Source organism: Vulpes lagopus, chromosome 5 (assembly GCF_018345385.1).
Source record: "Vulpes lagopus strain Blue_001 chromosome 5, ASM1834538v1, whole genome shotgun sequence".
NCBI lineage: Eukaryota > Metazoa > Chordata > Mammalia > Carnivora > Canidae > Vulpes > Vulpes lagopus.
Genome location: NC_054828.1, coordinates 11,474,791 through 11,491,170, shown reverse-complemented (window position 1 = coordinate 11,491,170; position 16,380 = coordinate 11,474,791).

Here is a 16,380-nt window from a genome sequence, read left to right as displayed (position 1 = left end):
AGGACACCCCCGGCCATGGCTGTGGGAACAGGAGGTCGTGGTGGCAATGGTGACGGGCAGGCTCTCCCTTCTTGCCTTGTGCTGGGTGGTGCGCATGGAGAAGCAGACAGAGGATGGTCTGCAGAGGTTTTAAGAGCTCTCTTGGCTCCCAGGTACCTGCTGACATCAGGGGAGCCTTGAGCCCCGCCCGGATCAATGCGGAGGTTACAAAGGCAACTGACGGGCTTTCTCACATTCTCCTCTCTTCCTAGGCCCCCTGCTTCCCCAGCTCCTCCCTGCTCCCATCTCCATAACAACCCACATCCCATAGCGCAGCCAGGATGATCATTAGAGGTGCGTGCATGTCTGTGGTGTGTGTGTGTGTGTGTGTATACGTGTGTGCCTCTGTGTGTGCTCTGTGGTGTGTGTCTGTGTGGCCGTGATATGTGTGTGGTGTGTGGTGTGTGGCATGCATGCATGTAGGCACGCAGGTAGCTGCAGGGGCAGATGCTGTGCCCCGTGTGTTTGTATGGGATTCCAGGCCAGCCCTTCTTCCTGACTCTGGGGGTGGGGCTGGGGGTCCAGGGCTCTAAGTGGGCATGCGTGTGCTCTCCATCCAGCATCTTTGTGTCAAAATCAGGCGGGTTCTAATGTTCTGATCCCTCCCGTAGCAACAGGAAAAATAAAGGACTGATCTGGGGACATTTATCTGTACCCCCATGCTGTGGGCTGAGTGTGCCCCCCCCCCAAATTTATCTGTGGTAGTACTAACCTGCAGGACCTCAGAATGTGACTGTATTTGGAGATAGGGTCCTTGCGGAGGTGATGAAATTAGCATGATGTCACTAGGGTGGTCCTCATCTAGTGTGACCACGTCCTTACAAGAAGGGGACACAGGCACGCACCGGGCTGAGGGGAACCGTGAAGACACAGGGAGAGGCTAGCCGCCTTCAAGCCCAGGAGCCAGGCCTCAGGAGCAATCTGAACCCCCAGCCTCTGGAGCCGGAGCTGTGAGGAAAGAAGTCTGTTGTCTAGGCCCCACCCTGCCACCAGACCACATGCAGTCTGTGGGGCTTTGGGGTGACAGCCCCACTGGGAGGTGCTGCTGCCAGACAGGGTGTAAGGGCGAAAGGGTTTCCGTTCCCACAAGCATGACACAGAAGCTGGACCACGTTCTTGTGACAACTCTCCAGGTCCTTTGAAATGGCTGTCTTTCCTTTCTTTCAAAAAAATTTTATTTAAAAAGACAGATATGGGACACCTGGTGGCTCAGTGGTGGAGCGTCTGCCTTCAGCTCAGGTCGTTCCTGGGGTCCTGGGATCGAGTCCTGCCCTAGGCTCCTGCAGGGAGCCTGCTTCTCCCTCTACCTATGTCTCTGCCTCTCTCTCTGTGTCTCTCAGGAAAAAATAAATAAAATCTTAAAAAAAAAAAAAAGCAGGACATATGCTCTTTAGAGAAGTAAGGGAAGTAAGAGGGGGTAAGGAGGAGGAGGAGTCACTGATAACCCATCACTCCCCGAGTGCAGCCATGCGTCATTTCTGGAGGCTTGTGTATTCCGGCTCTAGTGGGCCATCCACAGGAGGATCACCTTCCGTGACTCAGCTTGGAGGCCACTGCTTCCTGGAAGCCCTCCTGGGTTTCTTCCCCCTCACCTCCTGCCCCTCCCAGCACCTGCATTTACTTCCATCCCTACTCAGCAATGGATTCCCCTTAATCTCTGTTTCCAGCTGCCTTTCCAGCTGGGTCTTGGAGGCACGAACACCAGCGTCCAGCTTTCCTCTTGGACAGCTCCAAGGAGAATAAATCAAACTGATGTTTTTATTTTTGGTTGTATGTGGACAGTGGTTGTTCTCTAAAACATTCTTGGGCTGCTACTTATAATGCCGTCTAAATCCATTTATCCACCTGCGCTGTTGGGGCAACTGCTGGTATATAATTAGTCTTTCAGGAACTGTGGCCTCCCCTTGGGGTTCCAGACTCATCCGCGGCGCTCTCCCTTCCTCCTGACCTGAAATTGCGGCTCATATTCTGCTAAGAGTGGGTGCTCTGGGGAACGGGGAACTAGATATTTGAAACCAGGCTAAGCAAATCTAGAATGTGTGGTCCCCCTACATCTCGAGTCCCTTCAGCCTCTTGGGTGGGGGGGGGGGGCTTGACATTGGCACCCCGTGTGAAAGTCCTTGAGGACACGACCAATGTGTTTTGGGGACGTGGCCGAACCCTTGCTTTTTCTTATCAAATATTTATTGCTTTCATTCTGATTCTGGGTCGGATTCTTTTGGAAAAAAAACAAAACAAAATTTAAATCACAGAAGCTGAATCCATTTGGAAGCCCGATGGTTCCCATTTTGCTCCAGGGCTGGAGACTGATCCGTAGATTGTGCTGGAGATGAGAACTGAGGTTTGAAGAATGACAGTGATGAGAATTGAGAAATAAACACATGGGCCAAGGGAGGCGGAGATGGACTGCTAGTTGGGATTACCCCAGGGGCCTCCCTCTCCCCTCCACTCCTACCCCTTCCCTTCCCCTCCCTCTGCCTCTCCCCATCCTCCCTTATATCTGTCCTCTCTCCCTCTCCCCCTCCTTTTCTTCCACCCTCCTCTCTCCTGTCCCTCCCCCTCTCACTCCTCCTCCATCTCTCTTCCCTCTCACTCCCCCTGCCTTCCTCTTTTCCCCTCCTTCCCCACCCCCACTCCTCCCCCCTTTCTCAGCTGGATCACTTCTTTCCTCTGTGTCCTTGAATGGCCTTTCTCCTCCCTGACTCTCAATCTTGAGTCCTTGGCCTCCTTAGGCTATAGGATGGCTTGGGGGAGGGGGAGTCAGGGTGGGGAAGAGAGGGCATCCTTAGTGATCAATGGACAGATTCAACTATCTCTTTTTTTTTTTTTTTTGCTTGTTTTTCCCCTTATATTGCTTTTTTTTTTTTTTAAAGAGATCGTGATAAGTATACATAACAAAATATACTTCTTAACCATTTTACAGCATATAACCCAGGAGAGTTAAGTGTGTTCACATCCTTGTGTCAGCTGTCTCTTTTACATACAGGAGGCCTAGGCTCTGAGGGGCAGAGCAAGTCAGGGAAATGGCTGAGTGAGGACTCACACCGGGGCCTGTGGTTCGCCTTCTAAAACCTGAAGGAGGGTAGGACAAGTCTAAGGGAAGGGCCCAGGTGTGCGCAGGACATGCTGGGTCATATTTAAACTGTGGTCTGAGCTCTGCTGGCTCTTCGTCATCTAGAAAAGTTACAAAATGAAGCCTAAAAACATAACACTAAGTGAAGAAGCCAGGCGTAGTATATGATTCCATTTATATGAAATATCCAGAACAGGTAAATCCTCAGGGACAGAAATTGGGTTGGCGATGGCCAGGGGCTGGAGAGAGGTAGGGCTGGGGAGAGCCTGATTAACAGGCATACGGTTTTAATATGGGGCATGAACGTGTTTTGGAACCAGCTAGAGGTGGTGAATTGTTTAGAATAGTTCATTTCTTTTATGTGACTGTCACCTCAGTTAAAAGTATTTTTTTCGGGGGATCCCTGGGTGGCTCAGTGGTTTAGTGCCTGCCTTTGGCCCAGGGCCCGATCCTAGAGTCCCGGGATCCAGTCCCGCTTCGGGGTCCCGGCATGGAGCCTGCTTCTCCCTCCTCCTGTGTCTCTGCCTCTCTCTCTCTCTCTCTATGTCGATCATAAATAAATAAATAAATCTTTTTAAAAAAAAGCATTTTTTTTCCACAAGATGATAAGTGAGTCTTGTAGATGACAAACTATCAGACGATGATGGTGTTTACTGATCTAGTCGCGTAAGGCACATGCAAGGGAGACATTGCCTTTGGTCTGCCTTAAAGGATAACCTGGGCCACTGTCCCGACGGCTGGTAGAAATGGCTAGAAATGACAGTGTGCCCTTCTCTGAGCATTTTCTTGTATTGTTTTGTTTTGTTTTCCTCTCTTGCAGGCTCACTGCACCTGCTGCTCAGCCCTCATGGCTTAGCTCAGGCATCATCACTTTCTAGAAGCTCTCCTTGATTCCTTCCCCTGATTACCTGCTACCCACATGTTCCCCTGCATTTACTATGAACATTACTGCGGAGCAGTGACCCTTGACTTGTTTGCTCATGCCATATGAGGCCATTGAGGTCAGGGAATCTGTAGAAGCAGAGTGGAAAGAAAACTGTGCCATAGGCCTTGGTGCCACGATGACCTGGGTTCCAAACCCTGGTTAGCCAATTCACTGGCTGGGTGACCTTGAGGCAAGATGCTTAACCTTCAGGAACATGAAGGTTCATAATCCAAGCAAAGAGGATAATATTTCTTTGTTTATTTTAGTTTATTTTATTATTCATAAGAGACAGAGAGAGGCAGAGATACAGGCAGAGGGAGAAGCAGGCTCCCTGCAGGGAGCCCGATGCAGGACTCAATCCCAGGACCCCGGGATCATGACCTGAGCTGAAGGCAGATGCTCACCCACTGAGCCACCCAGGCGTCCCTATAATATTTTCATTATGGGACTGTGCCAAGAAGTCTTGGGTATGTAATCTTGTTCTTAAAATGGATTTGCAGAGAAGCCAATAAGGAGAGTTCCATTCCTACTGGCATGGCTGATGCCTGGTCCCATCAGTGGAAGGGTGAGTGGGCCAGGGGCAGGGGAGGCCAGAGGCAGGAGGTGGTGCCTGGCCTTCAGTTCAGGCAGACCACAAGTGTGGGCCAAGTTCCCTCTGATTTTGGAAGCTAAGAGGATTAGTCTCCAGGGCCAAGGGAAAGTCAAATCTCATAGTTGGGTGCTCTTGGAGCAAGAGGTAGGCAGGGGCCTCCCCCCCACCTCCCAGCTGTGGAGACCAGAGCAAAAGGCTCCCAAGGACTCCAAATTCCACGGCAGAGGTGAAATTAAAGCCTTAGGTCTACCTCGGAACCCAAGGAAATGCTCCGGCTATTTGAGCTCAGTTTCTGTATCTGTCAAATGCCACAGTTCACCCACTTGAGCAGATTCCTGTCTGAGGTTCTCAGTCTGGTGGCCGGCATAGGGCCTGGTTCGCAGGTACTCAGTCGGTGCTATTCCCCTCACTTCTCTCTCACTCCCCGCGCTGTCACTTATGCCCCCAAACCCCAGTTGTCTTATCTGGAACACCGGGGAGGCCTCCTGCCCAGGGCAGCTGTAAAGGCAAAGGTAGGACCCCCTCAGTCCCCCCGAGCCCCAGAAGTGCTGAGGCAGGGGCTATGGGGAGCTGACCCTGCGCTGGGGAGTATTCACTCCTCCCTTGGCAGCCCTCCTGGTCAGTTTTCCTGGCTCCTTGACTATCAAGCTCTGAGAAAGTAGGAACTGCAAGCTCACCTGTCCCCTGTGAGGCTCCCTGAGGTCTGCGAGTCCACCACCCATGCTGGGCCAAAGAAAGGAGCCTTCTTCCTGCTCCTCCAGGTCCACATCCACTGCATTGGACAGGACAGACTCCAAAGCCTTTCCCTCCATGAGGGGACATCAGTCTGAAGGTCCCCGGGGGGCATTCACTGAGCAAAACACTCAGGAGAGTGTCTCTGTCCTCAGGGAGTGTACAGGGGTACAGATATGGTGTTTGGAATACAAGTGGATGCATGGAACTTTCTATATGTATGTAAATATCATGTGTGTATACCTCCAGGTGTTTCTTTCCCTTTTTTAAAAAAAGATTTATTTATCTATTCAGGAGAGACACAAAGAGAGGCAGAGACACAGGCAGAGGGAGAAGCAGGCTCCCTGCGGAGATTCCGATGTGGGACTCAATCCCAGGACCCCAGGATCATGCGCTGGGCTGAAGGGAGGTGCTCAACCATTGAGCCACCCAGGTGTCCCCAAGTATTTCTTTACCAGATCTCTATGCCCTATAGTCCAGGCCCCCGCCGCCTCTTTCTTGGACCATGATAGTATATATTTGACTAGTCAGATATATGCACGAGGTGATAATATTCACACATGGTGCTAAACGTGGACATAATTCCAACCACGCTGCATTTTTCAACTCATTTATCCTCCAAAGTTATCATCCTTTCCATTTTATAGATTGGCACACAAAGGCATCAGGGAGGCTAAGTATCTTGCCCAAAGTCACACAGCAGTTAAGTGGCAGAGCTGGGATTTGAACCCAGGCCCTAGAGACGGTGCTCTTCATCTTCAACTCTCTTGATTCTGATTTGCAGAATCAAATCTGCCTGCAGAATCAGCCCCCCCAGTCACCCTTCACACACTCTGAATCAACCTTCTTCCTCTGCTTAATACCCTCCCAGGATCTCCAGTTGTCTTTGGGGTGGTGGTGAAACCCTCTGGGCAGGTCCTGATGCCCTCCTGGGCCTTGTTTTTAGAAGTGGCCCCTTTGCAACATGCATTTGGGATCAATGTCTATCTTTTTCAGTATGCAACTTCCTTTATAACATCAAAATAATTCCTGAACCAAGCATGGTGGCAGTTCTACTTCTAGGCCTCACTGATGGAGAAAACATCTCCCAACAAAAAGCTACCATGACTTCAGCAGTACTTTTAAATATATTTGATGAATTGCTATATATGATATATAATTTTTTTTCAGTTTTAAACCAGGCTGGATTCAGAGATAAATTCTCAGACTTCCTTGGACCCAATGATCCTTAGCCTTCAGCTTAGAAACCATTTTTCTTCCACTCTTCCAAGATCTTACAGGTTCCTGAGGTATATTTGAACATGCTGATCCCTTGTCCTGGAGTGACTTGCCCTAAGGACCCAGTTCAAGTGGCGCTTCCTCTGGGAAGTCCTCCCTGATTCATCACCCCACCACTGTCCAGCAAATAGCTCTGCTCCATTGTTTCTGCACCACGGCTGGTTCTCTATCATTGGTCATGGTACACCGTCTTGTCATTGTTTGTTTGCAAGCAGTATTGGAGAATTTGGCCACAGAGCACTGGAGCTTTGGCATCTACAGGCCCCAGGTTCCTGTCTTGGCTGTAGCAGCTTCTAGCTTTGTGAACTTGGACAAATCCCTTCACTATTTTTGAACATCAGAATGCTCATGCCACCTGTCTTCCTAGCATTACCTAACTCTTTCTGATAATAGAGCCTTCCTCTTCTTCCTCCCTCCTCTCTTCTCTTTCTCTCTCTTTCTTCTCTCTCTTTCCTTCCTTCTCTCTCCTGGTTTTAAAATAAGGAATCTATTTCATGTGGTTTGATAGGACTACAGCAGTGGGCATGTGTTCCAGACCTGGCCAATAAAAGTGCTGCATCCCCTGGTCACAGTGATTGGTTTAAACATGGGTGTGTGGCTCCAGGCAGGCTAATCCAGGCCTGTCTGGAACTTTCTGCAAGAAAATGAAAAGCAATTGTCCTTTCCCACAGGGGTGCTTAAGCATATTGGGTGTAATTCCAGAGGGTGGGCAGCTGTCCTAGCCACCATGTAAAGTCTGTCTGAGAAATGGAGAGAAAGATGAAACCTTGATTAGATCATGCATGCCCCTTGATCCAACTGTTCCTGAAGGCAGTTACACCTGGGCTTCTAGTTACAAAAGCCAGTACATCCTCCCCCCAACCTCCCACCGCCCAGCTTTTTCTTTTAAACCTAAGTTAGCATGAGTCAAGTTTATTTCAATCGCAACAGAAAAGATCCTGATAGTCCATTACATGAATGGTTCCCGATGAACCACGCTTTTTACAATTCATGTCCTTGTGTTGTCAGCCCCCTTGACTAGAGGCTGGGGCTTGCAACTTGCTTTAATCAATGAAATAGGATGGAAATGATGCTGTGCCAGTTCTGGGCTTGAGCCTGAAGAAGCCTTGCCAGTTTTTGTGCTCTTGCAGGCTCTGAGCTGCCACATAAGTCCGGGGGCCCTGCAGCAGGGATCGAGTGGAGAGGCCACACGAAGAGAGAAGGGGCCAGACAGCATGTAGGCAGGTGGAAACTCAGCTTGCTGGTGTCCTTGCTGAGCCGGGCCCCTGGCCCACCTGCCAGCTGAATGCAGCCCCCTGAGCAATCCCAGGCAAGAGCGGAAGAACCACACACTTGAGCTCCATTCACAGGACACCATTTGAAGAGATAATAAAATGATTGTTATTTTAGGCCACCGTGTTCTTGAGCAGCTTGCAACACAGCCTGACATAGACGACGCACTGATGAACACACCACCTCATAGAGCTGTTGTCAGAACTGAGGAAGACAGAGCATGTAAGTTGCTCGGTGCGGCACCTGACACGCAGAAGATGCCCGTTAACTATCAACTGTTCTTTCTCTAAAGATTTTATTTATTTATTTGACAGAGAATGAGAGAGACAGAGCATGAGCAGGGGGAGTGACAGGAAGGAGAAGCAGACTCCCTGATGAGCAAGGAGCCCAACATGACAGACATGTGGGGCTCCATCCCAAGACCCTGAGATCATGATCTGAGCTGAAGGCAGACTCTTAGAACTGATCAAGCCACCCAGGTGCCCACCAACTCTTCTTTTTCTTCTTCTTCTTCTTGTTGTTACATGCTTGTTGCCCAGATTAGATCATGAGCTCATCGAGGGCGATGCGTGTGCCATGTGAATTGCTGTGTTTCCAGGATCCAGCACAGGACCTGCCATATGTTGCTTTCAATGAATGAATGAATGTCAAGGGGAGGCATCTGCAACATGCAAAACCCAGGATCTTTTTTTTTTTTTAATTGTATTTATTTGAGTGCATGAGCGAGAGAGAGAGAGAGAGAGAGCACAAGCAGGAGGAGGGAGAAGTAGACTCCCCACTGAGCAGGGAGCCTGATGTGGGGCTCCATCCCAGGACCCTGGGATTATGACCTGAGCTGAAGGCAGATGCTTAATTGACTGAGCCACCCAGGCGCTCCCAAACCCAGAGCCTAATGCATAGTTTGTCCTTAGCATATATTTTTTGATCAGATCATATTTCAAATAGAGCATCAATCCAAAGGGTATAGGGGCCACTGAGGGCCCAGACAACTTTTCCAGGACACCTAATTGTAGCAACTCAAACACTCAGGTTGGGGGAGGATCCACCACCCTGTGGCTAAGCCATCCAGAACACAGCTCTTACTGGTGGCACATTGGGGAAATATGGGGTATGGAGAACACTACCATGGCTCTTAAATTCTTTCTCATAGAAGGTACACATCTTATTTCCACTTACATTTCATTGGCCAAAGTCAGTTACATGACCCCATCTAACCTCAAGAAGCAGGAAATTTAGTCCTCCCCTGTGGCCTGAAGGAGAGGAGAATTAGAAATACCAAAGAGGGGTTTTAGGTCATGATCTTGGCTCAGGTCATGATCTTGTGGTTTTGGGATCAAGCCCCGTATCAGCTCCCTACTCAGTGTGGAGTCTGCTTCTCCCTCTCCCTCTGCCTCTCCCTCTACTTGTGTGTGCTCTCTCTCTCTCTCAAATAAATAAATAAATAAAATCTTAAAAAAAAAATACCAGCGAGCAGTATGGAAATCTACTCTTCCATCCCTGGGACACTCATCCCAGAGGGGCAAGGCCATGTACCCATATGGCGCTCACTCAGGTGTGATGGGGGCTGTTCTCAAGGTCAGGGGGTCACCCCACTAGATGCTTATGACATAGGGGCAGGGCAGTCAGTCAACAGGTGTATCTCTCTGATTAGCTCTGGGTATGGTGAATAGCAGGGATGATACCCCATACTTCATCTTAGAGAAAAAATAAGATGCCAATCAGTAAAGTGACTTGCCCAGTTCCCAGAGATGGATTAACTTTTATTTAAAAAATGTAATAGATAAGAGATGAAGCAAGAATAGCAACATGGTAAGGGTAGATTCTCAGCAGTGGGTGTGTGGCGTTCACTATAAAGGTCTTTCCACTTTTTTATACATTTGCAAACTTTCACAATAAAATGTTGGAAAATTTTAAATTTAAATTTTCTTTTGGAATAGTTATTTTTTAAAAGATTTTATTTATTTATTCATGAGAGACACACAGAGAGAGGCAGAGACACAGGCAGAGGGGGAAGCAGGCTCTTCGTCGGGAGCCCAACGCATAGGACTCGATCCCAGGACCCCGGGAACATGCCCTGAGACAAAGGCTAAACCACTGAGCCACCCAGGTGTCCCCTTTTGGAATAGTTAATATGCTTACACACTTCAAACGTCAGAAGGTGGTGAAGCCTGAACTGTGTAAATCTCCCTTCTTCCCTGTTCCAGGCACCCATTTCCCTCTCCCGAGGCAACCAGTGTTCTCACCTTCTTATGTGTCCTTCGAAAGATATTTTGTGTCTATGCCACAGCAGTCCTAGACAGATGCAGTCTGTCCCCATTTTTGTTATCTGAGGAGGGAGCCCACTGTACACATGGACATGCATCGGGGATTTCCTCTATGCCGGCTAAATACTTGGACCCTAGTACCTTGTTAAAGTTTCATAAACAACCTTGTCAGGGAGGCATCATGAGCCCCATTTAATGGAAGAGGAAACAGATGTGTGGAGAAATTAAGTGAACTGTTCTAGATCCCATGACTAATAGGGGGCAGCATTAGGATATAAATCCCATGAGGTGTTCTGGTATCTTATCCACGGGAGTGAGTGGGATAGTCTCCTCCACGAAGCCAGAACTGAGCACGTCTGTCACCTTGTGAACCAGGACCTGCTGGTCTTAGGAGGCTTCAGTGCGCCTGCTAATTTTCGCTGAGAATCTTTCCCAAGCCATGTCTCCTGGGATGGAAACAGATGTATAATTGTCATGTCAATCGAGCAGGTATAACCAGAAGCAATTTTTCTCCCTCGCCCCAACCCAATGCTGTGGGGTTAGTTCCTGCTCCATCCCTAGAGGAAATCGTCCCACTCATAGGTAATAAAAAGCTCTCTCTGGTTGGTAGCCACCCTAAATCTGTCAGTTCAGTAACTAGTATATCCACTTTTATTTAATAATCAAAAGTAATCAATCTAACTGGTAGGGACTCCTCCCCCTAATGCAGGTCACATCTCCCAGGAAGGACACTGAAGAGTCCTCTCTTGATCCCTGGGCATTCAGGGACCCCTTCAATTGGTTTTCTGCTGAGGCCTGTTCACCCTCCAGTGCCCTGGCCAATGACAGGATCTAAGATGATCTCATGCTGGCTCGCTTTCCTGTGTGGCCACTTCTGCAGCAAATAAACTCCCCAGAGAGTATGAGACTTTCTGCAGCTGGGAGTACAGCTCCTTGTCAATCAGAGTTCTGCTGCCCCTGGCCATTTCCATGTACCAGACAACAATCCATGAGGCCATGAGTGCCCGGGACATTTGGGTCAACCTTTGCCATTGGTCTGCTTGGAGCTTCTCGAGCACTCCATGGTGGCTTAATCTGCAAAGACAGCCACCAATCATTCCTCTCATCTGGATGTGCACACCACCAATCTCAGCAAGAGGTGGTCCATTCCTCTGCCCCTTTGATGCATGGAGATGAGCATGTGACTCACTCTGACCAATCATGAGGGTACAGAGGAATTGTGCAAGTCTTGGATCCTGGAGCCCAAGACTCTGTGCGGCTTCACCTTTGCTCTTTTGGGAGCCAGCCACCAAGTACCAGAAGCTCAGCCTAGACTACTGAGTGATGAGAAACTGGCCCCCCACCATTCCAAATACTTCAGCTGAAAGCAGCCGCATGAGGGACCCCGTATGGGACAGAACCGCCCAGCAGAGCCCCACTGACCTACGGAATCATGAGACGTCAAATGTTGCTGTTTTAAGCCACTGATTACAACAGTAGGAAACTGCCATAGAAATGGGTACCGAGGGTGGGTGGGGGGATGGGGTAACTGGGTGACAGGAATTAAGGAGGGCACGTGGTGTGATGAGCACTGGGTGTTACATGAAACTGATGAATTGTTAAAAACTGCATCTGAAACTATATGTTGGCAAATTGAATTTAAATTAAAAAAAAGAAATTGGTACCTAGAAGTGAATGTTGAAACAAACTGAAAAGACATGGCATTGGCGTTGGGACTGGAGGCAGGTGGAGCTGGGAAGGCAGGGAGGAGATGGGTGGAGGCTATAAGATGAGCAGAAACTTGCTCCCGGAAGGTTGCAGAAAGGGGACACTTTTATGTAGGGGCAGAACTGAAGGGCATTTTACCACGCAGCCCGCTATGCTCAAAGTAGGAGAAATCTGTCTTGGAAGGAACTGTGGCTGGGTCTTTTAGGGGCACAGAGTAAACGCCACTAAGATTCATGGGAAACATACAAAGTTTTCAAGAAAAATGGTTGGTGAAAGAACCATCAGCCTGGACTCAGAGAAACAGTTCAGTTCAAGCTGAAAAGAGGTGTTTGCAGTCTCAGCTTTCTACAGGCGGGAAGCAAGCTGAGAAAGTTAGTCTTTTGCAGACATGGACCACTTCTAGAAAAGGAAAGGCGGGGGCACCTGGGTGGCTCAGTGGTGGAGCATCAGCCTTCAGCTCAGGGCGTGTCTGCTTCTCCCTCTGCCTCTGTCTCTGCCTCTCTCTCTCTGCATCTCTCATGAATGAATAAATAAAATCTTTTTAAGAAATGGGAGGAGAATTGGGGGATCCAAGGAGGGAGGGAGCGCACCGGACACGTGGCTAAAGATCACCCGACACATTTCTGGCTAAAGATCAGACTAGGGTGGGTCAAGGATAGTCGAGAATTCTTTGTGTCTCCTCTCATCAAGAAGCAGAGTCTATTCCCCTGCTCTTCAATCCTGGCCTGCCCTGTGACTTGCTTTGACCAACATAATGCAGCTGGAAGCCAGTCATCACGTGCAGACATCCATGGGTGGAGTGACAGACCCTGGAGGATGAGAGATATGGGAGAGGGAGAGAGAAGCCCAACCAGCCCCCAGCGCTTCCAGTCCCTCTCTGCGGTGCCAGACATGCTAGCAAAGCCTTTGATGAAGCATCTCAGCCAGCATCCCGTGGAGCAGAGATGAGCTGTTCCCACCAAACCTTGCCCAGCTGCAGAATTGCGAACACATGAATAGTTTCTGGTGTTTTAAGGCACTGGATGTTGGCCTGAACACTTGTGCAGCAATAGAAAGCTGACAAAGACGTTGATACCAGATATGCGATTTGAACTCATGGGAGTAACAGTTCTAATGGCAACGTGTGCCTAGCAGGATTTCAAATTGCTATGGCTCCTTGGCTGCTGTGAACCTTCTCTTATTTCTCTTCTCATTTTTTTAAGGGTTTTATTTATTTATTTGACAGAGAGAGCACAAGCAGGAGGAGTGGCAGACAGAGGGAGAGGGAATAGCAGACTCCCCGCTGAGCAGCGAGCCTGATGCAAGGCTCAATCCCAGGACCCTGGGATCATGACTTGAGCCGAAGGAAGATGCCTAACCGACTGAGCCACCCAGGCACCCCCTCTTCCCATTTTTTAAAGACAGCATCCATTGCCAAGTTCTTATCCCCATTCTGTGTTGGGTGTGTGTGGATAGAAGATGGGTGCAGATAAATGACCCTTTTAGTTCTTCAGTCACCAGATCAAGAAAAGATGCATCTGAGGAACCTCATCTGCATGTGGGCCTTGAATGGATGCCCAGATTGGATGACACTTTGGTGGGGGGTGGTTCTCGGGAGGGAGTGGGCATATTTTGCCTGCTGGAGAGCTCTCAACTTCCAGAGGGAAGATGGTGGTAGATTATCTCTAAACATGGCCACCTACAGTTTCTCCTAACTTTGCATGTGCATGTCACTCCTCCCAACAGAAGGAATACATTTCTCCATCCCCTTGACTCTGGGATGTCCTTTCGACTTGCATGGACCAACAGAATGGGTAGAGGTTACACTGTGAACATCACAGCCTAGGCATCAAGATGTCATGCAGTTTCTACCTTTGCTTTCTTAGGATCTAGCCACCATGTAATGGAACTTGAGTTACACCAAGGAATGATGAGGGCCCATAGGGAGAGGAAGAATCCCAGCTCGTCCACCCACTGGGGGGCCACACTTGTGGGGGAAGCCACTATGGCCTTGTAGTTGCAGCCAGAACCTCAGTTAAGTGTAGGCACATGAGTAACCCCAAATGACATTATATGGACCAAAAAGAACTACCCAACTGCCAAACCCAAAGAATCATTAAAGATAGTATATCATTTTCTTTAACTTAAATTTTGGATATTGAACATACAGTGCAATATTGGCTTCTGGAGTAGAATTCAGTAAATCATTGATTATATATGACATCCAGTGCTCATCACAAGTGATAAATAAGTGCATCATTGAAGGTTTTGTCTTTTCCACAGTAATAGATAGTCAAAACACACCTCAAAAAATTAGTCTTTGCTGTTGGGGCACATGGCCCTCCAATGACTTCCTCTAAAGAAAAATCTACAATCTTCAACTTCTCTGTCGTTCTGGCTTTAGCCCCTTTATAGCTTCCAGGGGATAAACCAAGTGTCAGAAAATTGTTTTTTGACCCTTTCATTTTCACAAGACCAGCATAAGGAGTCGAGTACAGGGGTTGGCAATTAGAGCCTAAATCCAGCCAACCACTTCTAAAAAAAAAAAAAAAAAAGATTGTGAGCTAAGATTCACAAAGTCTAAAGTATTTGCTATCTGGCCCTTAAAGAAAAAAGAAATTGGCAACCTAGAATCCCACTTTGGAATGTGATAAACAGTTGGCAGTTCTTGTCTTGGATCCTCAGCTAAAGTTTAGGTGAAAATACTTCCATTTTACTTACTGTTTCAGATGTTTCATGAGCAGAGCATTCTGTGGCCAAATAAACTTGAGAAATAAGCATTGGAAAACCAAAAGTTAACTAAGATTCTTTCACTGCAGCCTTCTCTCCAAGAGAGTAGGATGAGGCCCACAAACCCCTGCTTTCCTAAATATTCTGGTAACTTTTCTGCTGGCGTGTCTTTCATGATTTGACACATTTTGGGAATTCTTGTTTCCTGATACAAACGATGGTGGATGTACAGAAAGATGCCATGGAGCCAGGCTGAATTGTCGATACTAGGTCTTCATCTCGACCTTCTCCCCCTTTTTCTCCTTACAATTCTCTGGCTGGCTGTCCATCTGGACATAAATAGTTTAGTAAACATTTTTTTAAAAGATTTTATTTATTTATTCATGAGAGGCAGAGAGAGAGGCAGAGACACAGGCAGAGGGAGAAGCAGGTTTCCTGCAGGGAGCCAGACACAGGACTCCATCCCAGGACCCGGGGATCACAACCTGAGCTGAAGGCAGACACTCAACCACTGAGCCACCCAGGTGCCCCAGCAAACCTTTTGTTTTTCAATAGCATTGGGACTCTTCTAGAAGGGTCTGGTGGAATGATTTCTGGTCATACACAGTTTAATCCATACTAGGCTGTGGGACACTTACAGTTCTCTGGCAGAGGTGAGGTGAGGATTGGGGATTTAGCTTTTGACGGACCTCAGGGAAGGGCAAAGTGGAATCCAGAGACACGTACTTTTTCTCTTTCTTGTCACCATCAAAGTTTGGTTTGTCACTCAGCACCTGTCCTGGAAGTGTTCTGTGATGGTCTGGAGTTACTTCCGAGCAGATTCCTTTGTGATCAGAAGGAATGTTTTATGCCAGGAGGAAATTCATCTGCTCAGACTTGTTGCATGTTCCTCTGACATGACAGGCTCCTCTGTCAAGGGATGTTTTAACTTCTAGCTTCTTCTTTGATTATATTCAAAAGGCCCCAGCAGTGCTGACTCATCATTTCAGCTCCTGAGAGCTTCTCTCTCATGTTTACCATCATCTTTATAACTAAAAAGAATGAACTCATGGAGGAAATGGTAGATGGATGCTTTTTTCTCTTTGCAAAGCTAATTTTGTGCGGAGGAGGATTTGTGCAGGAAGATAAAAGAATGCGTTAAAAGAAGCCGTGGTTGTGTTTATGTTTGAACTGAGCATGAAGTACATTTGCACACATGACATTTCCAGATCCTTCAAAAAGTAGACCTAGATATGGAACACTTCCATGATTTAGCCCTCCAAAAGGCAGTATGTTCCATAATTGGCATAAAATTTCAAACTCTAATTGATCAGAGCACTGTGAATGACTAAGAAGCACTTTTTAGCAACATATTCTGTTCTGTGTATTCAGTGAAAGCCAAGGTGAGTGAGGCTTGGCCATGGTCATGTATGTGCACAGTTTGGGGGTCCAGGTGGGATTTAATGGTGGAAATTGAGGCTTAACAAGACACTCCTGGAGGTGATCCTGGGTCTGGGGGCCCTCCCTCTGGAGCAATGAGTGATAGGACCTATTTCTATGGCGTGGACTCTGTGTGTGTGTGTGTGTGGTTGTCAAGTCAGAGAACTATAGTTGGGCCCCTGGCCTGGTTCTGACACTCCCATCTCAGCTGCCCCTGGGGGTATCTTGTGCCTCACCTGCCATGGTTGGAGAGGGAGCTGGGAGGGAGCATGTGTGCTATGGTGCTTTACAATCACTTCTCCTGTGGCCCACAGGCTGGCACGTCTGGCTCAGCTCTGGGTGTGCTGGCCATTCCAGCTCTGGAGCCTTC